Source organism: Bubalus bubalis, chromosome 2 (assembly GCF_019923935.1).
Source record: "Bubalus bubalis isolate 160015118507 breed Murrah chromosome 2, NDDB_SH_1, whole genome shotgun sequence".
Taxonomy (NCBI): domain Eukaryota; kingdom Metazoa; phylum Chordata; class Mammalia; order Artiodactyla; family Bovidae; genus Bubalus; species Bubalus bubalis.
In genome coordinates this window covers 100,086,709-100,113,904 of record NC_059158.1, presented here as the reverse complement: position 1 = coordinate 100,113,904, position 27,196 = coordinate 100,086,709, and the positions used below count along the sequence as shown (strand labels likewise).

The 27,196-nt window shown below is 35.8% G+C and overlaps 1 non-coding gene across 1 annotated transcript in view; it reads left to right on the top strand.

Annotated features, from left to right (window-relative positions):
* The window catches only part of LOC102414856, a 221,236-nt gene that overhangs the window by 152,944 nt on the left and 41,096 nt on the right, over positions 1–27,196 (top strand). Inside the window, exon 2 of the transcript XR_006640542.1 lies at positions 21,065–21,158. This is a non-coding gene — a transcript (uncharacterized LOC102414856). The remainder of the gene's footprint in view (positions 1–21,064; positions 21,159–27,196) is intronic.

Below are 27,196 nucleotides of genomic sequence, written 5' to 3'. Positions count from 1 at the left end.
ATCTGAAGTTACTGATATATCTCTCCCAGCAACCTTGATTCCAGTTTGTCCTTCGTCCAGCCCAGCATTTCTCATGATGTACTCTGTATATAACTTGAGTGAGCAGGGTGACAGTATACAGCCTGGACATATTCCTTTCCCAGTTTGGAACCAGTCCATTGTTCCATGTCCAGTTCTAACTGTTGTTTCTTGACCTGCATACAGATTTCTCAGGAGCAGGTAAGGTGGTCTCGTATTCCAGTCTCTTGAAGAGTTTTCCACAGTTTGTTGTGATCCACACAGTAATAATAGCACTGGTACTCTTTTTTTCCTGTAAGTATACAGATATTCCGTCCCTCTTGAACTTCCCTTTTACCCACCCCACCCATCTAGTGGTCACAGAGCCGCAGGCTGAGTTCTCTGTACTATACAGCTGCTTTCCACTAGCTATCTGTTTTACATATGGCAGTGTAGGTACGTCAGAGCTACTCTCAACACGTCCTGTGCTCTCCTTCCCCTGTGTGTCCACAAGTCCATTCTCTGCATCTGTGTCTCTTCCTGCTCTGCAAATAGTTTCCATAGCAAAAATCAGTGCTATTTTTCTAAATTCCAAGCTCTCTTGATCACTTTGTAATATAACAGACATATAATTTTAAAATGTAATAAGTCTTAACTTTAATGCTAACAACTAACAAAACCATGTGGAAAGGTGGAGCAGAGCACTAGACTAGGTCTTGGGTTCTACCACCAGAATTTTCCAGTACAGGGCCAGAGCTTTGGCCTCCCAGTCTCTCTGTTTTCTTATCTGCTAAATGAGAATGATAACACCTATACCCTAAGCTTTTAATATTTAAATCACATTATACTAGGGAAAGCTTATGACATGAACTAGAAAGTGTGTTAATAAACTAGAAAGTCAGTTAAATATTCATTTAATCCAGATCAGCTTTTCACAGGTTGGGAAAAACATGTTTTGTTTTCTGTTCATTTAAAACCTTTAATTCCTGTGACTGAATTGTTATAGGTTGTCCCATTCACAAGGAATGAGTCTAAGCATTCTGGGTTTTGAGCGTCTGACTTGTGAAGATCTAATGAATGCCACATTTGTGCCGTGCCCTCAGAGTTTCCTGTAGAGAAAAGGTTTATTCCTTGAGTCTTCGTGTTGCCTCTGCCTGTAGACAACATTCTGCAAGCCTCCTAATCAGGAACTAAACACATCTTATAGGAGCTGTGCTGTTAACAGGATTGATTTTCATGGTTTCCCCCTGCCAAAGTTGTTGTATTCTTAACATAATTAAACAACTGTGCACTTGTGAGAGTATAACCGTACTCACTGTATTTCCTATTGTAAGTGTGCCTTTCCCTCAGGTGGACTAGACTAGCTGTCTTCATGTTGACCTTGATTCTGAGTCAGCTTTTTCTTCAGAGTGGAGCTTCTTTCAGCCTGTTTCATGTCCAAGCCAAAAAACTCTGTACCCAGAGAACTTGTTAATGAAATAGTAGTGTATTGTTGATTAAAAACCTTTTATAGATTGATGAGCTGTTAGAAGCACTTTACTCATATTACATGAGTTTTCAAGAGAAGTGAAAAACAATTTTAAAAAAATGGTAGGGGAGAGAAAAATTTTGCATTAAAGTACTCAGGTAATTTTTTTACAATTAACAAGTCCAAATCCCCCTTTTCCACACTTTGCTTAGTCTTAGAAGGTATGACTTTTAGAAAATAGCTCTTCATCTTTGAGTTGGGTGACTTGCTGTAAAATTTAAATGAATTATAGTAGTTCAGATGTATTTCATTTAATGGAATTGTTAAGTGTAGTTCTTAATATATAGCCATACACAAACATTTTTTCCTGATTTTCACTTAGAAAATTAAGAGATACACATATCTGAAATATCCTCATACTGGGAGGTTGTTGTTTTTCAGTCACTGAGTCATGTTCAACTCTTTGCAACCCCAGGGACTGTAGTAGGCCAAGCTCCTCTGTCCTGCTTTGTCTATGTTGGGAAGTGATGCAATGCTAGTAATACTTCCTACAAGTATTATGTATATGAAGAAGGTGCTATGTTATGGATCACAAATGAAAAGTTCTGGAAATTGCATAAAAACTGTTAATAATATTTTAAAGTTATTTGTGAAAAGGATATTTGAGAGGAAATAAGGCGACCTGGATCCTAGCCTTTTCATCACTGTTACAACCTTTGGCAAGTCAACCTTTTAGCTTGTTTTCTCTTCTTGAAAATGAACCAAGCTCTGGAAGATTGTTAAGTTTCTTCTATAAATTTCTTCTTTTTAAAATATATTTTATTGACATGTAGTTGATTTACAATGTTGTGTTCTGGTGTACAGCAAGGTGATTTAGTTATACATACACATGTATTCTTTTGCATACTCGTTTTCCATGGTGGTTTATCAGAGGATATTAATTATAATACTTCTCTTTGCTTTACAGTAGGTCCTTGTTATTTATTCTATATATAATACTTTGCATCTGTTAATCTCAAACTCCCATCTTCCCTCCCCCTTGGTATTCACAATTCTGTTCTCTAAGTTTATTTCTGTTTGATAGATAAGTTCATTTGTATCATATATTAGATTCCCCATATAAGTGATATCATATGGTACTTGTCTCTTTCTCATTTATTTCATTTAGTATGATAATCTCTAGGTCCATCCATGTTGTTCCCCAGCTATACATTTCTGTTATTCTTGTTATTAAAATTTGATTTGATACAAAAGTAGGCGTAGTATACATAAAATGATTGTTTATACTCAGGAGTTATTAATAGCACAATATGTAGCATAGCATAGTTTAAAGAAAAATGTCATTTCTTTTACACACATACTTGCTTTCCACCTTTTTTCTCAGTTCTCTGTAAAAAATCACAACTAGAGCCAGTTTCACAGCTACATTATTGCTCTTGGTTAAGATACATAATTTGTGTATAGTTTTTTTTTCTCCAGTGGTATGTTTAGCTTTTGGAAGATCACCAAATAATAAGTAAACTTTAATAAACCTACATTAGTGGATAGTAGGTGACCAAAGATTCCCTTATATGGTCCACAGCACTCAAGACTTAGCCCTCCAGTCTGTTTTAGGTATTCAGTTGGCTATAAGCACTAATCCAAAGTGAGACACTGAGCAGAGTGAAGATCCAGAAATAGTAATCCATCAGATTTGGCATCACATTGCTGACAGGAGCTCTGGCATTGTGGTAATGGTACCAGGACCTGGACCTGAGCTTTCCTGGTCAGCAACTATCACCTGACCCCAAGAAACATAAATACTATGGGACATGCAAAAGGGAGGTGCAACCCTAAGACGCAAGTTGGACAGATACTGAGAAGAGCCAAGAAAGCCTTTACAGCTGAGGAAGAATTCAAATCTGAGTAAGAGAAATTTTGCTTAGGTCAGGGCAATATTATTTTCTTGGAGAAAGTATCTGTGGATCCCCCACATGAGTTTATCCATTATTTGATTTTTTTTTTTCTTTTAGTAGTATAGGCCTTCAAGTTTCAGTAAGAATGTAGCCATTTATTAGGGCCCAGCCTGAATGATTATTTGCTATGATGCTTCACATTCTTTTTTCTGGTGGTTGTTAGTCCTTGTTTGTGACATTTTAGGAGTCTATAAGAATTATTTCCTGAAAGAGTTAAATCAGAAGCCATTATTATTCCTTGAACTTGTATGTTTCCTCGTGTCTTTGTATGAGGCTCCTATTGTGTTAGCATTTTGAATTGAGAAAGTTACAAGCTACCTTATTATCAGTAATGCTAAGTATGTCAGCATACTTTCAGCTTCCAGGTAAAACTGGTCTGCCAAAATTTCACCAACATTTTGGGCTAAATTGATTTTGTTGGAATGATCACTCTGGTGATTGGGAGCAACTTGACAGTTTTAATAGGTAGTGTCTGTATGCTTTTGTGTATGTCCAGATAAGCTTTTGTATATGTCCCTATATGCTCTGTCCATATGCTTTTGTAGCCCTTGGCAGTTTTGTACACATAGGCCTTCCAAAGGACAGCACCTGCATCTGAGTCATGGGACTGCCTTTGAGCTGCTGAAAGCCACTGGGCAAAGACTTTAAGCAATGGCTGACAGGTTTCAGCTTCCTCAGTCCTGGCTTAGACAATTCTGAGACATGTATCTTATACCATTTTCAGATTCCCCTGTTAGATTAAGTTTCCATTGGCCTCTGCAATAGCTAACTTAATAACACACCCTGTATTAGCTGCCTGCCCTTCTTATCACCCTCCCCACTCCCCTCCAGTTATGCTGAACCTCTCAAATAAACTTCCCACTCAGTCCTAGTCTCAGGGTCTGATTTCCTTGGAAACCCCACTAAGATAACTAATAAACCAAAGATGAGAATCCTTCCTATTTTGCTGGTATAATTTATTTTATACTGTTATGATAAATTGTCTAGAGTAAATGGGCAGTTATAAAGTTCATCTGTTAATTGTTTGGGACTACAAATACTTATGGTAGATCCTTTTCTATTTATTGTGGCACAAAATTGTTAATTAAAATCACTAGCCATCAAATACTAGTAAAAATAGGCTAAGTTATGTAAATGAAAGGATTTAAATGGTCACCCTTTTATTAAAATTCTAAACATAGCTTTAAAATACTAGAATCAATATAATAGCAAAGTCTTAATACTGGAAGTAAGAAAAAATGCATTTTTAACCAAAAAATTGAATATAGTTCTTACAAAAATTTTACTGAGACCCACAGTCTAAACTGAAACAAACCCCAATACCCTTAAAACACTCAAATATAAATGTTTAGGGGTACCTAAAATTGCTAAGAATTGAAAACAAAATAGTAAAGTAATAAAATCCTAAGAGACAAGAACTAGTATTCAGAGCATATAATATACCAAATAAATGAATAAAATACTTAACAGCTACCTTGATACTAAAAGTAAAATGTAATTAAATGCTCAGAATGAAATGTTAAGAGCAATCTAAAAATACTAAGAGTGTTAGAGATAAATCATTTAGCACATGAAAAAGTGAATTTAAAAAGCAATCTTTCAAAACCAGAAATGGACACAGAGCGTTCAGAGGAGTCTCAAGAGTAAAGGTCTAGTTTGAAGAAGATGAGAATCAGGCAATGCCCAGCAAGAGCCTGGTCACTGTTGATAATCCAAGTTGGGGAGCCCAGGCCAAAACCAGTTGTAAACTATTTGCAGACTATGTTTAAAAAGACACTCTGAAGGAAGAGAATGAAATCAAGCCCATTTCAGGGACTATAGACTTACTGCTGCATTTCTCACCCTTTAAGTAAAATTTTGTAAAAGCTGATGATATGTAATAAAAAAAGGAAAGATAACACAGGAACTTTAACTGTGGTGAAGAGCCAATGATAGCAGCATTTAAAACCTTTGATAACAGACAATCCACTTTTTTTTTTTTTTTTTGCTCAGTCGTGTCTGACTCTTTGCGACCCCATGGACTGTAGCCCACCAGCTCCTCCCTCCATGGGATTCTCCAGGCAAGAGTACTGGAGTGGGTTGCCATTTCCTTCTCCAGGGGATCTTCCCGACCCAAGGATCAAACCCAGGTCTCCCGCATTCCAGGCAGACACTTTAACCTCTGAGCCACCAGGGAAGCCCGATCTAATATGTTGTAGCATGCTTTTTTCCCAGCCATCAGCTTGCAAGATAAATTCACTGTAGCGCTTCATTTGCTCAGTTTGACCAGTTGAGAAACTACTGTGCATTTAATCTCAATGTTTTGACTTTTTAAGTATGTATAGGTTTTATGATTTAAATAACCCCAAAGACAATGCATTATAGTGATTAGAAGCATAGGTCCTTGGTCCAATCCTGAATCTGCCACTTAACTTGCTAATGTCAGTAAGCACATGTTACTTTACCTTGCTTTGATTTCCTGGATTGTTAAGTGGGCACCATAGGAACATGCTACTCCATAAGAGTTTTTGAGGATTAAATAGCTTAAATATAAAATTCTTTGAATATTGCTTACCATATATTTATTTATTCCTAATACATTTTTTGTGTATAACAGTGAATTATGGATAAAATTTAAATTTATAATGTTGAGATTCATAACTACTTTCATATAACGACTGTGGGGAAAGTGTTAGTCACTCAGTCATGTCTGACTCTTTGCAACCACATGGACCATAGCCCACCAGGACCCTCCTTCCATGGAATTCTCCAGGCAAGAATATTGGAGTTCATTGCCATTTCCTTCTCCAGGGGATCTTCCCAACCCAGGGATCGAACCCAGGTCTCCCACATTGCAGGCAGGCTCTTTACCATCTGAGCCACCAGGAAAGCCCAACTATGGGGAAAATGCACTCTTAATTCTCATTTCAAAAATGAATATTTAAAACATGACCCATTTGTGGCAAAGGACGACTGCAGTTTTGGCTTATTTTTCAATGTGATATTTACTATGTTTCTACTAAGGTGAGGAGGAAGTAAATGGTATGCCTTCCATGCTAATAATAAACACTTTATGTCATTTCACATAATCCACATTCAGCCGTACCAGGTAGCTAGTAATCACTTTGTTTCAGAAGTTGAAATTTCAGAAAGGTTCAGAGCTTCTGTAATATAGTCTCTCTGACTCCAAGCTTAAAGCTTGTGCTACTATCCCTGTGTTTTTTTTTTTTTTATCCTATAAATCTTTATTTCTGGATATTTTTAAATATAAATTTATTTAATTGGAGGTTAATTACTTTATAGTATTGTATTGGTTTTGCCATACATCAACATGAATCCGCCATGGGTATACACGTGTTCCCCATCCTGAACCACAGAGGAGAGATTCAAATTATGTAAGGACTGGTATGACCCAGATACCAACCAACCAAAGTAGATACAAGAGTCTTAGAGGCCTTATGCTCTGCCAGGTATTATCTCCTTAAGGATTAGAACACGGAGAACTCTTGGTGGGGGAGAGTTCCCTACAGAAGGGGACATATGGACAGGTTGGAAGAGTGGCCACTTTCCAACAGTTATGGAGGTCTTTTCATGTTTAGCTAGTACAGCCACAGTGTTCATTCTAATCAAATATTAGATGTTTCAAAATAGGTACTTTTAATGCATCTAATAATAGGATATGCATGTTAAGATTTGAGTACCGTATTAATTTTTAATATTTTTAAGACACGTTTGTAGAATCAGGCATAATTGAGAATTCCATCCTTGAGATTTCTGCTAAATGTTCATTGTATGATTTTCAATTATATTGATTGATTGATCTCCACTTAACATAGATTGCCTTTATTTATAGTCATCAATTGTTTAAAAAATTATTAACTTGCAATATTTAGAAGAAGCTTGCAATTTATGGTTCTTTGGCCAAAAAAATATTCATTATATTATTGTAAAGACTTTGTTGGGTTTTCTTTTCCAAATATGAATTTGCTCTCCTAACCAATCTTCTTATTAAATATTCTTTATTCACATCCAAAAAGAATAAAGGAATGATGATTTTTACCTGATAATCTATGCAGTATATCTTCAAATTTGTTAGAAACCTGATCTCTTAATTTTATAATCTGGGAGCAACAGAAATCACTGAGAATATTTATTCTTCTTTTTTTGTGTGATAGGAAACTTATTTAAAATGCAGATTTCAGTAGGTGAATACATTGTTTCTTGGTTTGTATCACAATATTTCATGAAATTAAATGAATTAACTGTTAACTAATGCTTTTCCTTTGAAACTTACATAATTACCAGTATTCAGCCTTTTTTAAACAATGAAAAAGACAATTTCACCTTGTTCAATCCAATAGAGGGGCCTCTGTTGCCAACTGATTCACTGCCTTGAGGTCATTTGTGTTTATTATTTTTATGTGAAAGAACTGAATATTTTATTTTATTTTTTGCTTCATTTGCTCTCTGTTGCAATCAGCCAATCAGTAGATACATTAAATGTTTTATGTTCAATTTTTACTGAGCATGAACCCACCATACTAAGTTTTACTTCCACACACCGATTTGCAGTTTACTGTACCTAGTTTAAAATCTACTTACTATATGTTTATATAGGGTGCATTTTATTATTTCTGTATCTACCATGGTATCTACAGCTATGTTGTCAATGATAAGAAATGATCAGAAAATCACAGCATTATAAGTGTTGGCAACATTGGGAACATTTAATATTCGACTGCGGTGTTGGAGAAGACTCTTGAGAGTCCCTTGGACTGCAAGGAGATCCAACCAATCTATCCTAAAGGAGATCAGTCCTGGGTGTTCATTGGAGGGACTGATGCTGAAGCAGAAACTCTAGTACTTTGGCCACCTCATGTGAAGAGTTGACTCATTGGAAAAGATCCTGATGCTGGGAGGGATTGGGGGCAGGAGAAGAAGGGGACAACAGAGGATGAGATGTCTGGATGGCATCACTGACTCGATGGACATGAGTTTGAGTAGACTCCGGGAGCTGATGATGGACAGGGAGGCCTCGCATGCTGCAAATCATGGGATTGCAAAGAGTCAGACATGACTGAGCGACTGAACTGAACCGAACTGAATATTCGACTAATTTTAAGTAGCATTTAAAGCTATATGTGAGAGGTAATATTAAGACTTGTATCACTCAGAGCAAAATGGCCTATGAAAATGAAAAGTGAAAATGTTGGTTACTCAGTCGTGTTTGACTCTTTGTGACCCTCATGGACTGTAGCCCACCAGGCTCCTCTGTCCATGATATTTGGCAGGCAAGAGTAATGGAGGGGGTTACCATTCCCTTCTCTACGGGATTTTCCCGACCCAGGATCGAACCTGGTCTCCTGCATTTCAGGCAGAATCTTTACCTTCTGAACCACCAGGGTTGCCCCCAGATTGCCTACAGTGTCTTGGCTTAAAAATTCAGGTATTTTTCTGCATAGTCATTCAGTTCATTATAAACGCAAGGAAGATGAAATAAATTTATGGAAATACTTCACATTTTATGTGTTTAGCATTTGACTTGTCATCTTCAGAAAGATCTAAAATGATATTCTGTTAATTTTTGCACATCCCACATAACCTTGACAGGACAATCCTCTAAATCTGAAAAATCTCTAATAAACAAGAGTGACTCAGAAGTTCTTTTTGGTTGCATTTGCTTATATTTAGATTTCACTGTTTTATTTTTCAGTTATCTTTCACTGAGTCAATGATCCCATCTTTGTTTACCTAGAGGTAATTTGTATAATCCAGACATCTTTTTCTATTTATAAGGACTTTACTCATTTATCAGTGTTTTCTTTTCCCTGATGAAATCCCTCATTATTTGACAGGTTGGCGTAATATTAAGCCGTTCTTAGTAAGATTTGAAACATTGTTCTTTGGTAAAAGATAGCTGATTCCAGACATCATAAAATTCGTTATTACTACTGTTCTTAGTAAGATTTGAAACATTGTTCTTTGGTAAAAGATAGCTGATTCCAGACATCATAAAATTAGTTATTACTACTGACTAATAGAATTTCTCATGTAATATGGTTTCTTTTGCTGTTATGAGTGCCTGCACCAAAAATCTGCAGAAAGTCAGAGCCTAGAGTTTCCCCCAGCACTGGTGGCTTTGATACTTTAGTCACATGAACGTTTTTGTTTGTTTGTTTTCAGACATCACTAAGGACGATATTCCCATTCTTGTGTGCACTTATTTGCCTTTTTCTGCTTGTTATTTTATTCTTTAAATGGGCTGATAAATAGGAACATCACCTCCTTGCACAGGGCTCTATCATCTCTCCCTGCTATCTTTTTGTTTCTGTTGAAAATTGTGGTATAATTTGATTTGGTTATGCAGGTAATTTTCATTTTGTTTTTTTCCCTGTTCCTTTTATAACTTTTTAATATTTTCCCAAGATGCAACCACTTGCTGCTTTTTTTCAATTATATAGGCTAACGTCTCTTTCCTTAAGATATTACCTTGATTATTTATTTACATTAGTGAGGAGTAATGATTCATCATTTTGGAAGGTTGTTCCATTTATAATTTGAAAAATCACTTTGGCTTTATATAACACATATTAAAAGTTTTTGATTAATTAGTATATTTGGCTGCACTGAGTCTTAGTTGCTTTGTGTGAGCTTTCTCTAGTTCCGTTGAGTGATGCTACTCTAGTTGTGATGCTCAGGCTTCTCGTTGCAGTGGCTTCCCTTGTTGCAAAGCACAAGCTCTAGGTGCTAGGGCTCAGTAGTTGAGGCACACAGGCTTAGTTACTCTGTGGTATGTGGAATTTACCCAGACCAGGGATCAAACCTGTGTTCTCTGCATTGGCAGGCTGATTCTTATCCATGGCACCACCAGGGAAGTCCAAGATCAGGCTTTCTTTACATTATCAATGTCATACATATTAAAGGACATTTTAAAAGGCTTATAGCATAATTTTGATGTTTCTCTATCAGCAGTTTGTATGCCAGTTTTAAAAATCTATAGCTGTATTGTGAAGCATCTTATTTTAAAAATATCTACAAGAGAGCAGTTTTTAGTCTATATGCACACACTTTAAAATTGTATTTATTTAAATTTTTCTGTAAGTTGATTTAAAAATATGTTCCAATTAATTTTCTCTCAAATTAGTCTTAATTAAGAAGTACTAATTAATGAGTCTAGTGTATCATATTAATTTTTTAACTTACATAACAATTTTGTTTTTATATAGAGAACATATTCCAAAAAGACTTTCTCTGAGTTTTGAGTCAATATTTCAGCTAAACCTCTTATAACACCTGTAATTTATTCAGTTAAATATCGTGGACCTGTTACTTTGCTTAGTATAATCTTTGTTACCACCATGTAAATAAAACATTATGGTTCATAATTCTGAATCTGGATTTCTTTTTAGACATTAATTGGATTTATGATAGCTTTATGGAATCTTATCTTCATAAAACTGCTTTTCTTTGAAATGTCATTGTCTTTTGTGTCAAATACCCCAAAATGTTGTTACAGTATTGTTAAAATACTTGAAGATATATGAAACTTACTTAAGGCCTCGTAATATTTGTGCACAAAAACAATAGTCTCTCCCTCTGTTACATACATACACGCACACACACACACAAGACCATGGAGCCATTTTCTGTTGCAGCAGCAGCAGAACATCTTTTTCTGTTGGGTGAAATTCCAACTCTTTCATTTGGTGGCATAAATTTCAGCATCACTCCCCAGGTTTTTATTTTATTCTTCATGTTGGCTCACTTTCAATTTATAGTATTTTGTTTGTTAGATACATATTTAGGTAATAAATTGCTCACTGGATATGACTCATGCCTCTATCTTGCTATGTTGGAATTTTAAAAATTAATGATATTCTGTTAAATGTTCATGAATTTCTGTTTCTTTATCTGAAAACAGGCAGTGCAAATTTTGTGTTTGACTTCTGAATGCTTTTTAAAAAAAAAAAATTCTTCTCTTATTTACTAATAACATTTCTTGCAATTCCTCATCATAAATTCAACAAATTATGGAGTTGGAAGAGGGCTTTAGAAGGATTGAAGCATACCCTCTGATGTTGAAATTTCCTTCTTTGATATCCCTCTCTCTTGTTCAGCAATTCCCTTTTAGCATAATCCTGAGCAATGAAATCACTAGTAGCTATTACTCTTGGTTTTCTTCCCTTCTTTCCCCTCCTCTGTAGAACTCTCCAGCATTGAAAAATAGATAATTTCTGGTGTTCTGGAAACATAGACAGCACCTATTGGTGATGAGAATGAGAGAAAACGAATATGATGTTTTAGAAAATGGAGGTAATGTCAATAGTTATGACTTTTTAAAGGAATCACAAAAAAAGATGAAGTGGAGTCAGACTGCTAAAAATGTGTTGAGAGACTACTGAGTCAGGACTTGGAGGCAAGAGACAGAACCTGAAAAGATAAGAAGATAACATCAACACCATCCTAGTCATAAACTTCTAACAGTCAACATTTGGAGGAAAGCAGAGAGCAAGGTCTATAGTGTATTATTTCCAAAAGTAAAATAGCTTTATAAAATATAATAAAGCTATACAACATAGCTTTATAGTGTTTTTCTGTAACACTGCCACTGAAGAAGTCATTGAAAAGTTCTAACACATGGAAGGATAAATGAAATGATTCCTTTTAAAATTTGTTTTACTGAGCGCGAGCTTATTGACATGGACCTTCATATTCACATGATTTCATTCTCCCAATACTTTTTTTCCCCCATCTGCAACATACTCATCTTTCTCAGTCTTGAGTTATCATTCATAGTAGTTTTCAAGAACCTTATTTTTGAGGTTGGATGAGACTTTGCAGAATTAAAGTGATAAATGAACTGCCAACTCATTTAATGGTCCCACCTCTATTTGCTCATTAATTGTCTATCAACAAGTCCAATAAGATAAAACTATAGTTGAATTTATTATTGCCAGAATATAAATACGTGTATCTTGGTACCATATTTGGCAAAATGATGTACTTAACTCTTTTTTCTCCAGACAGGTCAGTGTTTGCATAATAGTGTAGCCAAAAAATCACTCACTAGTATTCCCGAAATAACAGATGTAATTAAGGAGGTCCATCAGAACCAAATTGATGATGTATTTTAGCTGAAGAGATACCCTGCCTGAACTAGATAGATGTTTTTAGAGAATGCTAGTAGCAGGGATGGGACCCCACTCCAGTACTCTTGCCTGGAAAAATCCCATGGATGGAGGAGCCTGGTAGGCTGCAGTCCATGGGGTCGCCAAGAGTCGGACATGACTGAGCAACTTCACTTTCACTTTTCACTTTCATGCATTGGAGAAGGAAATGGCAACCCACTCCAGTGTTCTTGCCTGGAGAATCCCAGGGACAGGGGAGCCTGGTGGGCTGCCATCTGTGGGGTCACACAGAGTCGGACACAACTAAAGTGACTTAGCAGCAGCAGCAGTAGCAGGAAGAAAGGGAAGAGGAAGGTGGCTTTTTTTTTAATCTAATGAAAATGTATCATTTACTGTGAATACCTTGAATTGCCTGGTTATTATCAACTTTCATAGAACATCAGTTGCTTTGGACTTTAAATATAGTTTCTTACTGAAGCCAGATCATTTAGACAAGTTGCAGGAGAGCTAAAGACAAGGCTTAATCTGGTGGACAAAATTTAGAATAACCTATGGTTGTTTGTTTTTGAAAGTGACTTGGCCATACTCAATAAGGGATTCTTAGGCTGTTTACCACAGAAACAGAATAGGTACAAAAAGAAACACAGAAAAGTTATCCCAGATCCACTAAAAGAGTGATCTGGAATAAATCTAATAATGATCCTGTTACTAAGAATAGCTTGAATATGCTCCAGCTAAGATTATTAGTTTTATAAAAACAGTTGAGAAAACAAATGGTCCATGAATTGCATGATTAGAGCTCTTGTTGTACTGAAGAAATTGGAAACCTTTGAGAAGCAAACATAGGCTAAAAATATTTTTAATTCTTTGAATATTTTCTGTTAAGATTTTATGAGGTTTTATTTTATTCTGTAATTTCTTGCTGTAATTTGTTTCTACTCAGCCATATATGAAACTTGTGAATTAAAAAAATTCCTAAGTCACTATCAGATCAGAATAAATGGGATCTTGAGGGCTATGAAATTGCATACTGCTAATGGTATGAAAGCAATCACCGGTAAAAGTTTAGATTGAATTTAATTCCATAGCTCAGGGAATTTTTAGATAGCATATTTTTTTCCTGTAAAAACTGCCATATTTTAAACTTGAGAGTGCAGTAATACTTTAAGAAGGCAAATTTTTTTGTAGAAAAAATTGAGTTAAAACCATAAATTTTGTATCCCAGTATTTAATGTGATTAGGCTTATAGAACATTATTCAGAAGCAAGACTAAGGTTTTTAGGATAAACCCTGATATCACAGATGCTTTTTTATGTAAATGGTACAGAAATACTAGAAAGCATATAGAGCAAAAAGAGAACTTAGAAGTAATCTTATTGTGAAGAAGGGTCAGAAGTAGACCATCATGGCATTTTACTTTCAGTGAGAAACCTGATAAACTGCAAGAGTGGAAAGCATGATGCAGAAATGACATGAGGATGTATTAGGTAAGACTTCCAAAACTACTGAAGATTTTAGTTTTAAGTATGAGACCTTCAAGAAATGCTGTAGTTAATTGTAGACTGCATGAATTTTGAAACCCAGCTCTGCCAGTTATTAGCTGTGAAACCTTGGGCAAGTTATTCTCTCTGTTCCTTAACTTACTTGCTTGTAAAATGTAGGTGATAATAACATTTCTTTTGATTGTTGTGAGGAATAAATTAATTAATGGTAATTAGAATTTAGAAATATATAAATATTTGTTCTTACTACTCTATTTAAAAACAAGGAATAAGTTTTAGCAACTTACATGACCAGTGTTAGAGATACCTATGTCCATTATCTAGAAGTCTGTATTTTTAATCATTAAAGAGTAATATGTATAGGCTGCATTCTTTTGTGATGTATAGCATTTTGTGATTTACAGAGTTATTGGTTCTTAAAATAGTGTTCCTAAGGAAACACTAAACTGTGTTCCCAGTGACTTCTGTGGTAAATAACGTTTAAACAGATTCTAATTTACTGAAAATTGTTCATTCTTTTTAATTTAGTTTTTATTAATACCAGTAGTAATTACACTGTTACTCTGAAGCAAAATTACCTGGCTTAGACATTAAGAGAGTTAGGCGGGTGCAGTAGTCCTCGGAACAGATGAGAAATTTCATGCAGCACAGGGAGATTACAATTTTTAAATCCTTCATTGTCATAAAGTATACTAAAGAGAAAAGCTGGGTGCCTCACCTAATCACTGTAAAGCACTATACTTAATTACTAGAAACACTAACAAATATGCCAAATCTTAAGTAATTAAAAAAAAAAGGTAGAAATAAGGGACTGTAAATTAGTACCTGATTAATTAGCTAAGTAATTTGCAATAATGAGCATAGAAAATCAGTAATAGAAAGATAGCTTTAGTATCAAGTTGATGGAAATTTCCTTTAACGAGGGAGCAGTATCTGAGCTAATTTTTGGTTGGCCAGGACATAAGAGAAAAACAGCAAAAGGCAGCTGAGGTCAGATAATAGAAGATCAAGAGTCTTGCCAAAAGACATTGGGACTTCATTTCATAGCTGTAAATCACAGAGGCAGACATACAGCCTCTGCTAGAGATTTGAGAGATAGACTAGCTCCCTGTTTGTGAAGACATTTGAGAAGTCCATGACTGTTGCTATTAAGGGGCGCTAAGCCTGGGGGGAAAATCGACTTTGGTCACAAACTGAAGATTGATGTTAACTTACTAGAAAAATCTAAAGTCTTTAGCGGCATGTGCATATAGAAAAAATACTAGGACTTCCATCTTAGGCATAAAAGAGAAACTATGTATAGTTTTCTTTCAAGGTTTAGTAGTTGTTGATCATCATCCTTGCTGAGTATAGCAGAGACTCTGATGTTTACCTCTGTTTATTAGACTTTTCATTTTCAGAAAAAATCTAAAGAGTATATGATACTGAATATACTATTTTTATTGTGAAGTACTTCTGGGCCTATTTATAAGAATTTTCAAGACTAAAATGTTAACACTCTATGTTATTTTTAGTAAGTTATGTATGTGTAGTTCTTCAGGGAAATGAATTATTAAGACTTTCTTTTTAAAATTTTGTCTTTGTATTTAAACAGAACAAATGATGATATTAGAGGAGCTTCCCTACCCGCCCCCTACTAAGTTAGGGACAAAAAATTTTAATTTTGAGACTTTGAAGACATGTTTCTAGTTACATATGAGATTTTAAGTTAAATTTTCATTATACAATATAACCTAGTTTTCTCTCTTTTCTGGCCACAATATATATTATATATATATACACAATAAAATCATTATATTGTATTGATTACCTATACAGTTTACTTAGAAGGCTAGTAAGGCTCACCAAAATATATAATCCATAAACATTATCTTAGATTTAGCTATGTTGATGTATTGCTTAAGTCCTGTTTAAGTTTAAAGTTAATTTTTACCAGTGGATCTTGAGATTATCTTTTAAGATTAGAAATAAAACTCAGAACAAATTCAAGAGGTATTTTTATAAATGTTAATAAGGAAGTTCTGGTAGTAGTCACTGTTCATAAAGACTTAGAGACCTGTTTCACAGGGATTGGAGACCTTTTATATTATAATCACCAGAGACATCTATAAAAATAGAAAATCCTTGGCTTTAGCCTAGTTCTTCTGAATCAAAATTTCTGGGCAGGACACCTGAGAATTTACATTTTAAAGTAGTACCTTTGGTCCTTAAGTGCATTATAATTTAAATCCACTGTAACTACCATTTACACTGTGCTTGGATCCATGTAATTTAAGATATTATAGGTTTGTGTATATTTGTGTGTGTGATGGAAGTTTTGAAGTCATTTTAAATATTGAGTAGTCCGATTAGCAAGTATCTTACTAATTTCCATAAACATCTGTAGGCAGTACTTTTTAAGTTAATGTCTTATTAGTTATCTGTAGAAATTAAGTCAGGCAGTTGCAGTGAGATTGTGTCTTAACCAGTAAAATATCCTTCCTTAATATTTTGGAAATTAGCTAGGTTCTAGCCCCATGTGATACCAATTAAAATCTGAATATTTAAGGAAGAGACTGAGTCTCCATACGTTTAGAAGTGTCCCACATGTTTTTAATGTGTAGCTGCAATGAATCAGGGATATCCACTATTGAACAAAAGGAACAGTGATGTTCCTAGTCAAAAAATTATTGATTGACTTTGGAATCCATAGTACTCAAAACCACATGCTAAAGGTATGTCACTGTGGCATCCAAATTCTGTTTCCCTAACTGCTTATCTCAGGCTTATTTACACAATCAGAAGAAATCGAAATCAAAATTATTTCAAGAAAGCATTTTTTCTGAATAATCCCAATTCTCTATTAGACGGCAGTTTCTTTTAAAAGACCTCTGATACAGTGCTTGATGAACTATGGAATGAGGTTCGTGACATTGTACAGGAGACAGGGATCAAGACCATCCCCATGAAAAAGAAATGCAAAAAAGCAAAATGGCTGTCTGGGGAGGCCTTACAAATAGCTGTGAAAAGAAGAGAAATGAAAAGCAAAGGAGAAAAGGAAAGATACAAGCATCTGAATGCAGAGTTCCAAAGAAGAGATAAGAAAGCCTTCTTCAGCGATCAATGCAAAGAAATAGAGGAAAACAACAGAATGGGAAAGATTAGATATCTCTTCAAGAAAATTAGAGATACCAAGGGAACATTTCATGCAAATATGGGCTTGATAAAGGACAGAAATGGTATGGACCTAACAGAAGCAGAAGATATTAAGAAGAGATGGCAAGAATACACAGAAGAACTGTACAAAAAAGATCTTCATGGCCCAGATAATCATGATGGTGTGATAACTGACCTAGAGCCAGACATCCTGGAATGTGAAGTCAAGTGGGCATTAGAAAGCATCACTACAAACAAAGCTAGTAGAGGTGATGGAATTCCAGTTGAGCTCTTTCAAATCCTAAAAGATGATGCTGTGAAAGTGCTGCACCCAATATGCCAGCAAATTTGGAAACAGCAGTGGCCAGAGGGCTGGAAAAGGTCAGTTTTCATTCCAATCCCAAAGAAACGCAATGCCAAAGAGTGCTCAAACTACTGCACAATTGCACTCATCTCACACGCTAGGAAAGTAATGCTCAAAATTCTCCAAGCCAGGCTTCAGCAATATGTGAACTCTGAATTTCCTGATGTTCAAGCTGGTTTTAGAAAAGGCAGAGGAACCAGAGATCAAATTGCCAACATCCGCTGGATCATGGGAAAAGCAAGAGAGTTCCAGAAAAACATCTATTTCTGCTTTATTGACTATGCCAAAGCCTTTGAGTGTGTGGATCACAATAAACTGTGGAAAATTCTTCAAGAGATGGGAATACCAGACCACTTGATCTGCCTCTTGAGAAATCTGTATGCAGGTCAGTAAGCAACATTTAGAACTGGACATGGCACAACAGACTGGTTCCAAATAGGAAAAGGAGTATGTCAAGGCTGTATATTGTCACCCTGCTTATTTAACTTATATGCAGAATACATCATGAGAAACGCTGGACTGGAAGAAACACAAGCTGGAATCAAGATTGCCGGGAGAAATAGCAGTAACCTCAGATATGCAGATGACACCACCCTTATGGCAGAAAGTGTAGAGGAACTAAAAAGCCTCTTGATGAAAGTGAAAGTGGAGAGTGAAAAAGTTGGCTTAAAGCTCAACATTCCGAAAATGAAGATCATGGCATCTGGTCCCATCACTTCATGGGAAATAGATGGGGAAACAGTGGCAACAGTGTCAGACTTTATTTTTCTGGGCTCCAAAATCACTGCAGATGGTGACTGCAGCCATGAAATTAAAAGACGTTTACTCCTTGGAAGGAAAGTTATGACCAACCTAGATAGTATATTCAAAAGCAGAGACATTACTTCGCCAACAAAGGTTCATCTAGTCAAGGCTATGGTTTTTCCTGTGGTCATGTATGGATGTGAGAGTTGGACTGTGAAGAAGGCTGAGCACCAAAGAATTGATACTTTTGAACTGTGGTGTTGGAGAAGACTCTTGAGAGTCCCTTGGACTGCAAGGAGATCCAACCAGTCCATTCTGAAGATCAGTCCTGGGATTTCTTTGGAAGGAATGATGCTAAAGCTGAAACTCCAGTACTTTGGCCACCTCCTGCAAAGAGTTGACTCATTGGAAAAGACTCTGATGCTGGGAGGGATTGGGGGCAGGAGGAGAAGGGGACGACAGAGGATGAAATGGCTGGATGGCATCACTGACTCGATGGACGTGAGTCTTTGTGAACTCCGGGAGTTGGTGATGGACAGGAAGGCCTGGCGTGCTGCGATTCATGGGGTTGCAAAGAGTCAGACACGACTGAGCGACTGAACTGAACTGAAGCTTAACTAAGTGATGTAAAGCACTGATTGGTCAGTTTAAGTGATAAAGGTTGAATAATATTGACCTTTTCATCCAGACTCTCCTGGTGGCTCAGACGATAATGTGTCTGCCTACTGTGCAGGAAACCCAGCTTCAATCCCTGGGTCACGAAGATTTTCTGGAGTAGGAAATCTCAACCCACTCCAGTATTCTTTTTTTTTTTTTTTTTGGAGGCTAATTACTTTACAGTATTGTAGTGGTTTTTGCCATATGTTGACATGAATCAGCCATGGGTGTACATGTGTTCCCCATCCTGAACCCCCTCCCACCTCCCTCCCCATCCCATCCCTCAGGGTCATCCCAGTGCACCAGCCCTGAGCACCCTGTCTCATGTGTTGAACCTGGATTGGTGATCTGTTTCACGTATGATAATGTACATCTTTCAATGCTATTCTCTCAAATCATCCCACCCTCGCCTTCTCCCGTAGAGTCTAAAAGACTGTTCTTTACATCTGTGTCCCTTTTGCTGTCTTGCATATAGGGTCATTGTTACCATCTTTTAAATTCCGTATATATGCGTTAATATACTGTATTGGTGTTTTTCTTTCTGGCTTACTTCACTCTGTATAATAGGCTCCAGTTTCTTCCACCTCATAGAACTGATTCAAATGCATTCTTTTTAATGGCTGAGTACTATTTCATTGTGTATATGTACCACAGCTTTCTTATCCATTCATCTCCCGATGGACATCTAGGTTGCTTCCATGTCCCAGCTATTGTAAACAGTGCTGCCATGAAAATTGGGGTACACATGTCTTTTTAGTTCTGGTTTCCTCGGTGTGTATGCCCAGCAGTGGGATTGCTGGGTCATAAGGCAGTTCTATTTCCGGTTTTTTAAGGAATCTCCACACTGTTCTCCATAGTGGCTGTACTAGTTTGCATTCCCACCAACAGTGTAAGAGGATTCCCTTTTCTCTGCACCCTCTCCAGCATTTATTGTTTGTAGACTTTTTGATAGCAGCCATTCTGACCGGCATGAAATGGTAGCTTATTGTGATTTTGATTTGAATTTCTCTGATAACGAGTGATGTTGAGACTTTCATGTGTTTGTTAGCCATCTGTATGTCTTCTTTGGGGAAATGTCTGTTTAGTTCTCTGGCCCATTTTTTGATTGGGTCGTTTATTTTTCTGGAATTGAGCTGTATGAGCTGCTTATGTATTTTTTAGATTAAATCTTTGTCAATTGCTTCATTTGCTGTTATTTTCTCCCATTCTGAAGGCTGTCTTTTCACCTTGCTTATAGTTTCCTTCGTTGTGCAAAAGCTTTTAAGTTTAATTAGGTCCCATTTGTTTATTTTTGCTTTTATTTCCATTACTCTGGGAGGTGGGTCATAGAGGATCCCACTGTGATTTATGTCAGAGAGTGTTTTGCCTATGTTTTTCTCTAGGCCACTCCATTATTCTTGCCTGGAAAATCCCATGGACAGAGGAGTCTGGTAGGCTACAGTCAGTGGGGTTGCAAAGAGTCGGACATGACTGAGCGACTTCACTCACTTACTTCACTTTTCGTGAAGACAGTACTGAAGTGGGGTGCCATTACCTTCTCCGTCATGAAGACAGACTATTTAGCTAATTGATTTCTATGGTTCTGCCTTTTACAGGCAACTCAAGAGTAATCAAGAATATATTTTTGGTAATTATCCATTCTAAACAAGGAAAGTATTTTCTAGGATAGGGCTACATTCCTGTAGAACATCAGAATTAATGTGTTTAAAATTATATTTCTTCAAAATGTTGATAAAAACTAGGTTAGCAAGATAAAATTGATACTATAGAAAGTACTAAACTCTATGTTGTTGTTGTTGTTGAGGTACTAAGTCTTGTCTGACTCTTTGCAACCTCATGAACTACACATGCCAGGTTTCCCTGTACTTCACCTTCTCTCAGAGTTTGCTTAAATCATGTCCATTGATGCTAAACTCTATGCCAAGGATCAAAATGTCAAAGTATGTTTCACAGGCCTTTCTGATTCTTCTAAATGGAAAAATTATTATTACTGTTTAATTGCATAAAATATGTCCTACAGTAGACACCTCCCTTTGCCCATACTTATAATTTTAAGATTTCCTTTAATATTTAAAATAAATGAAAAAATATTTATAACCTCAAAGTCATGATATTTTCTTATGTTTTTGTTTTAGATGAATATTGAGGATATCAGTTTCTGCATGTGGAAAGTAGATATTGAAGGTTATCTGGTTTACAGACAAGATCTTTAAAAAATAGACACTGAAGGTAAGTAATGACTATAGCCTCATAAATAATCTAATTTAAATGGTTAGGGTTGCCAGATTATAATTTAACTTGCTAAACTTGCATACTTTTTTGTCACTGGCCCTGACAACCACATTGATTCATATTCAGGCACAAATTGTTATGCCTTAATACCATCTTGACAGAAAGTATCAGATTTCATTTATAATGAGCAGTTGATAAAATTGATGTATTATGGAAGAATGCAAAGTAATTAAAAAGAATGAAGAAGATATTAAGTAGCATCCATCACAATGGGTGCACAACTCAGAGTTTAACTAGAAAAAATAATTTTTCAGAACCTGCTATGCACTATATTTTTTAATAATATTTATGTCTTTAACCATGTTAAGAGCTTGCTTTTCAACCATTCCAAAAAAAAAAAAAACCCTGTGACAGTTTCACTCATAGTATTACTTCTGAATGCCTAACTTCTTTTTCACTATTTCTTGAGCTCCTGAAGATTTGTCTTGACCTACGATACACTTTCACTTACCATATTCTGTTCATGTCTCCCATGACTGCTTACATGCTTATGTTACTAAGTAAATTGAATACCTTTGGTAAAATTTTGAGTGAGATACAGAGTACAAAATGAAAAAAGGGTACTTTAATTTTGTGTGGTTCAGGAGGGAGGTGACATGGGTGTACCTGTGGCTGATCCTTGTTGATGTATGACAGAAAATGACAAAATTCTGTAAAGCAATTATCCTTCAATTAACATTTTTAAAAATAATAATTATTTTGTGGGTCAGATAGGTACAATGGAACCTTGCAGAGTGGGTAACCTCTTAATGATTAGGGCACTTCTGTTTAGCTCTAAAATCCTTTTTAAGTGGGAATAAGAGACCAGTAATATCAAATCTCATGACTTTTTTCCTGAAGAAACTAGAAATACAGAAATTGAAAAGTCCTAATTTTTCAAAAACAGCATAAAACTTCCTGTGACAGTATCCACTTTTGCTACTGTTTGAATCAAATAAAACAGTATACAACCTCTGGTGCAGGAGTTATTTTCCTTTGTTCTATATTTCTTTATTCTTGTAGAGTACAAGTACTTAGAGTTTATTTTTTCTCCTTAATTTCTGATTAGCATCTTAGTGAGTTTTTGCTAGTTTTTTATGATATTATTGTGAGAAATGACTTTTCTTGAAAATATAAATGATATTACTTATTTATAATTCATCTATACTTTACGTGATGAGTTGGTTGCTTAGAATAGCTATTCAATTGTTTTCTGAATTATAATAGTTATGCAGTTATTTTTATAGTTCCTTTATCTCCATAGTGATAGATCCTTCTTAATTTTTTTAAAAGAGAGGTTCCCTTTTTACTGTAACGTTTGCATAGAAAGTAAGAGTTCTGGTCCATGCAAAGCACTTATTTTATTTGTATATTTTCTTTTATTCTCATTTCCATTATCATGCTGCTGACCTGGACTCATAGGAAATCATTCTGATATGTAGTCTAATATCTGTTGCACTGTTCTCTTTTGTTTATATGTATTTTTATAACATATTATTTTATATATTTTTTTAATGGAAAATTTCAAATAAAAAAGAAAAGGGAGCATAATATCATGAACTTTCATGTGCCCATATCTCACCTTCAACAGTTACCTCATGGCTGAACTCATCTTAACTATATCTCTATCCTGCCTTCTTCCCCACTTATACACATGAAATTTTAATATGCATAAATGGATTGTGCTGTGTATCTCATGATGCCTTATTTTCATACATTATTGTATTTGGTTAGCAGATATTTTATTTAGGATTTTAGAATCTACATTCTTAAGTGAAAAGTACTACACTTTTGTGCTTCATTTTCCTTGTCTGGTTTTGCAATTAAGATTACACCAGCCTTATAAATGAGATGAGCAACTTTTTACTCTTTTATTTTCTAGTATAGCTTTATATAATATGTTACTGTTTCTTTATTGTGTGCTAAAACTCTATGTAAAGTATCTGGTTGAGAGATGTCTTTGAATGCTATTTATGTCTTTAATGCTTTCTGATCTATTTAAGTTTTCTCTTCAGCTTTGGGTACCAGTAACACCTGATGGTCTCCCCACCCACCAGTGTACCCCAGACCTACTTTTTTTTTTTTAATTTTATTTTATTTTTAAACTTTAAAATATTGTATTAGTTTTGCCAAATATCAAAATGAATCCGCCACAGGTATACATGTGTTCCCCATCCTGAACCCACCTCCCTCCTCCCTCCCCAATACCTCTGGGTCGTCCCAGTGCACCAGCCCCAAGCATCCAGTATCGTGCATTGAACCTGGACTGGCGACTCGTCTCATACATATTATACATGTTTCAGTGCCATTCTCCCAAATCTTCCCACCCTCTCCCTCTCCCACAGAGTCCATAAGACTGTTCTATACATCAGTGTCTCTTTTGCTGTCTCGTACACAAGGTTATTGTTACCATCTTTCTAAATTCCATATATATGCGTTAGTATACTGTATTGGTGTTTTTCTTTCTGGCTTACTTCACTTTGTATAATAGGCTCCAGTTACATCCACATCATTAGAATGGATTCAAATGTATTCTTTTTAATGGCTGAGTAATACTCCATTGTGTATATGTACCACAGCTTTCTTATCCATTCATCTGCTGGTGGACAACTAGGTTGCTTCCATGTCCTGGCTATTATAAACAGTGCTGTGATGAACACTGGGGTACACGTGTCTCTTTCCCTTCTGGTTTCCTCAGTGTGTATGCCCAGCAGTGGGATTGCTGGGTCATAAGGCAGTTCTGTTTCCAGTTTTTTAAGGAATCTCCACACTGTTCTCCATAGTGGCTGTACTAGTTTGCATTCCCACCAACAGTGTAAGAGGGCTCCCTTTTCTCCACACCCTCTCCAGCATTTATTGCTTGTAGACTTTTGGATCGCAGCCATTCTGACTGGCGTGAAATGGTACCTCATGGTGGTTTTGATTTGCATTTCTCTGATAGTGATGTTGAGCATCTTTTCATGTGTTTGTTAGCCATCTGTATGTCTTCTTTGGAGAAATGTCTATTTAGTTCTTTGGCCCATTTTTTGATTGGGTCATTTATTTTTCTGGAGTTGAGCTGTAGGAGTTGCTTGTATATTCTCGAGATTAGTTGTTTGTCAGTTGCTTCATTTGCTATTATCTTCTCCCATTCTGAAGGCTGTCTTTTCACCTTGCTAATAGTTTCCTTTGTTGTGCAGAAGCTTTGAAGGTTAATTAGGTCCCATTTGTTTATTTTTGCTTTTATTTCCAATATTCTGGGAGGTGGGTCATAGAGGATCCTGCTGTGATGTATGTCGGAGTGTTTTGCCTATGTTCTCCTCTAGGAGTTTTATAGTTTCTGGTCTTACATTGAGATCTTTAATCCATTTTAGTTTATTTTTGTATATGGTGTTAGAAAGTGTTCTAGTTTCATTCTTTTACAAGTGGTTGACCAGTTTTCCCAGCACCACTTGTTAAAGAGATTGTCTTTAATCCATTGTATATTCTTGCCTCCTTTGTCAAAGATAAGGTGTCCATATGTGCGTGGATTTATCTCTGGGCTTTCTATTTTGTTCCATTGATCTATATTTCTGTCTTTGTGCCAGTACCATACTGTCTTGATAACTGTGGCTTTGTAGTAGAGCCTGAAGTCAGGCAGGTTGATTCCTTCAGTTCCATTCTTCTTTCTCAAGATCGCTTTGGCTATTCGAGGTTTTTTGTATTTCCATACAAATTGTGAGATTATTTGTTCTAGCTCTGTGAAGAATAGCGTTGGTAGCTTGATAGGGATTGCATAGAATCTATAAATTGCTTTGGGTAGTATACTCATTTTCACTATATTGATTCTTCCATGAACATGGTATATTTCTCCATCTATTAGTGTCTTCTTTGATTTCTTTCACCAGTGTTTTATAGTTTTCTATATATAGGTCTTTAGTTTCTTTAGGTAGATATATTCCTAAGTATTTTATTCTTTCTGTTGCAATGGTGAATGGAATTGTTTCCTTAATTTCTCTTTCTGTTTTCTCATTATTAGTGTATAGGAATGCAAGGGATTTGTGTGTGTTGATTTTATATCCTGCAACTTTACTATAATCATTAATTAGTTCTAGTATTTTTCTGGTGGAGTCTTTAGGGTTTTCTATGTAGAGGATCATGTCATCTGCAAACAGTGAGAGTTTTACTTCTTCTTTTCCAATTTGGATTCCTTTTATTTCTTTTTCTGCTCTGATTGCTGTGGCCAGAACTTCCAAAACTATGTTGAATAGTAATGGTGAGAGTGGGCACCCTTGTCTTGTTCCTGACTTTAGAGGAAATGCTTTCAATTTTTCACCATTGAGGATAATGTTTGCTGTGGGTTTGTTATATATAGCTTTTATTATGTTGAGGTATGTTCCTTCTATTCCTGCTTTCTGGAGAGTTTTTATCATAAACGGATGTTGAATTTTGTCAAAGGCTTTCTCTGCATCTATTGAGATAATCATATGGTTTTTATTTTTCAATTTGTTAATGTGGTGTATTACACTGATTGATTTGCGGATATTGAAGAATCCTTGCATCCCTGGGATAAAGCCCACTTGGTCATGGTGTATGATCTTTTTAATGTGTTGTTGGATTCTGATTGCTAGAATTTTGTTAAGGATTTTTGCAACTATGTTCATCAGTGATATTGGCCTATAGTTTTCTTTTTTTGTGGGATCTTTGTCAGGTTTTGGTCTTAGGGTGATGGTGGCCTCATAGAATGAGTTTAGAAGTTTACCTTCCTCCACTTGTCTTTTAGTCAAGAAATACTTGGACAGTCTCAGTGTCCACATCTGAGCCATGTAATAGTCACTTTCTTTTTGAACTGACCAGGAATTTAATGTTTTGACCCTCATCATTGGCCTGATATGCCCAATCTTGCTTGACTTAAACTCCCACTAACACATACCTAGATTAATCCTGAGCTCCATTAGTTTTCTATTCTATAACCAGAAACTTTAGTTAAAAGTGCTCTTAACTGACGTCTTTGCTGCTGCTGCTGCTAAGTTGCTTCAGTCGTGTCCGACTCTGTGCGACCCCATAGATGGCAGCCCACCAGGCTCCCCCGTCCCTGGGATTCTTCAGGCAAGAATACTGGAGTGGGTTGCCGTTTCCTTCTCCAGTGCATGAAAGTGAAAAGTAAAAGGGAAGTTGCTCAGTCGTGTCCGACTCTTAGCAACCCCATGGACTGCAGCCTACCAGGCTCCTCTGTCCATGGGATTTTCCAGGCAAGAGTACTGGAGTGGGGTGCCATTGCCTTCTCCGAACTGACGTCTTTACATCTCTTAAAACCTTTTACAGACTGGTTATGTATCTCAAGGCTGTGTAAAAGGTAAATATTTTGAAAAAGACTAAGTAAGGTTATTATGTTCAGGGAAGGTAAGTTTTCAGAAAAAAACAGGCAGTCGTCTAGTCTAATGTCCTGTACAGTATATACCAAATTATAGTTAACTTTAGAAGATTTTCACTTATCTCAAGAGTTTGAAACTTTCTTATAATTATTTATTATTGGAAGAATAATTAAAGGTGTTTTCATTAACAAAAACAAAAAATAATAGCATAAGCAGAGAGTTCACAGATCTAATAACAAAAGGAAATGATCAATAACATAATAGTTATTATAATTTTTGATGCATTTTAATGTTTATACCTAACATCTTATTTCAGTTTTTCTTACACAATTTCATAGTGTAGTTTATTTCTTTTTAATCCTTTCTTACTTAAACTTTATGTATCTCCCATAAAAAGAATCTTACAGGACCAAGATGTGTAATGGACTTAGAGGTCTGATTAAGGAATTTAAAGTTTAGGTTTTACTATTCAATAAGCCATTGGTAGGTTTTGAACCTACAGATCACATGGAATGGATGTGCTTTGTGAAATTTAAAATATCTTTGGAAAACATAGCTATGACTTCAGTATTTCGTTTTAAAAGCAACTCTTTAAAAGCCATAAAATAATAGATTTGTAATTTATACTAAAATTTTTTAAATAATTAGAAAAGTCTATAAAAT